This window comes from Otolemur garnettii, unplaced genomic scaffold (genome assembly GCF_000181295.1).
Source record: "Otolemur garnettii isolate 467f Iridium unplaced genomic scaffold, OtoGar3 scaffold00210, whole genome shotgun sequence".
NCBI lineage: Eukaryota > Metazoa > Chordata > Mammalia > Primates > Galagidae > Otolemur > Otolemur garnettii.
This window is the reverse complement of record NW_003852605.1, coordinates 1524597-1526322: the sequence shown is the minus strand read 5'-3', so window position 1 is coordinate 1526322 and position 1726 is coordinate 1524597. Positions and strand designations below refer to the sequence as shown.

Genomic DNA, 1726 nt, shown 5'->3' with positions numbered 1-1726 from the left:
GGGGGATAGGTTGAGGCTCCGTCTAAAAAAAAAAAAAAAAGAAAGAAAGAGGGGCGGCAACCTGTGCCTCACTGGGTAGGGCGCCAACCCTATATAGCAAGGGTGGCGAGTTCAAACCCAGCCCCGGCCAAACTGCAACAACAACAAAAAAAATAGCCAGGTGTTCTGGGGGCACCTGTAGTCCCAGCTACTCAGGAGGCTGAGGTAAGAGAATCACCTAAGCCCAGGAGTGGGAGGTTGCTGTGAGCTGTGATGCCACAGCACTCTATCGAGGGTGACAAAGTGAGACTATGTACAAAAAAGAAAAGAAAGAAACAAAACGGAGTTACAAATTCATCAAAATATTGATTATTTTCCACCAAATCTTAAAACCTGTTTTGAAATTCTTGTATCAAATCAAAAAGCAAGGTTGCACATTTTTCTCTGTTCACAGGACTGTGTTTAGCCAACGTGTTGAAGTGCTTGGAATTGTTTGTCTTAATTTGAGCTTGCCATGTTTAACTCATTTAAATGAGCAGTTAAATACATTAAACATGCTAAATCTGTAAGCCACATTTCATCATCAAGTTTTTTGTTTTTTGGGTTTTTTTGAGACAGAGTCTCACTCTGTTGCCATTGGTAGAGTGATGTGGCATCGCAGCTCGCGGCAACCTCAAACTCTTGGGCTCAAGCAATCCTCCTGCTTCAGCCTCCTGAGTAGCTGGGACTATAGGTACCACAGTGCCTGGTTAATTTTTCTATTTTTACTAGAGACAGAGTCTTGCTCTTGCTCTTGCTCTGGCTGGTCTCGAACTCCTGAGCTCAATCCATATGCCCACCTCTGCCTCCCAAAGTACTAGGATCACAGGCATGAACTACTGTGCCTGGCCTCAGCATCAAGTTCTGACACAAACTTGGACTTTAATACAACTTGATAACATGTCACACAAATCATAAAATCTTTTCAAAAGTCGGCCTTGACTTAGCCATCTTACTTTGAGAAAGTAAATCATGCCATCATTAATACTTTTAGGAATTCCTGGAATTGACCATGATTTCAATCCCTTGACCTTTATGAAATTCACAATCTTGATGACGATTTGCATGACATTATACATTATTAAAGCTTTTACACGTAAATTTTCTTGATGTACTGTGCAATGATACTTCATCAAACGTGAGTTTGGGCAGCAATTGCATCATCTTCTATTAATCTCACAAGTCTCTCTCTTATCTACCATCACCAGGGTACCCTCAGTAACTATACCAGATATTTCGACAATGGACAAATGTTAATCATTTTAACATATTTTTTACTGCTTCATTCAAATCTCTTGATATATTGTGAGATTGTGTCTTTTAATGGCACCAAAGAAGCCGTTTATTGAATAACGTTATATTCTTCATCAATACCTCTAATAAAAATGGCAACTTATACTTACCTGGCAGGGGAGATACCATGATCGTGAAGGTGGTTTTCCCAGGGTGAGGCTTATCCATTGCTCTCTGGATGTGCTGACCCCTGATTTCCCCAAATATGGTATACTCAACTACATAATTTGTGGTAATGGGAGACTGCGTTTGCTCTTTCCCCTGTTAAAAAAAAAAAAGGCAACTTGAGCCATAGTTGTAGCATCAATGCTGTCATCCATTACCAAAGCATAACATTCAAAATTAGTAGTTTTACTCTCCAAACGTCATTTGATAGATTTTTCCAATTTCTTTTCTTTTCTTTTTTTTTTTTTTT

General features: G+C 39.5%; 1 non-coding gene across 1 annotated transcript; it reads left to right on the top strand.

Annotated features, from left to right (window-relative positions):
- The first annotated feature begins 1413 nt into the window (after nucleotides 1-1413).
- Nucleotides 1414-1575, top strand: LOC111722033. Its single transcript, XR_002770986.1, has one exon. It is a non-coding gene; the product is annotated as a U1 spliceosomal RNA (small nuclear RNA).
- The last annotated feature ends 151 nt before the right edge of the window (nucleotides 1576-1726 follow it).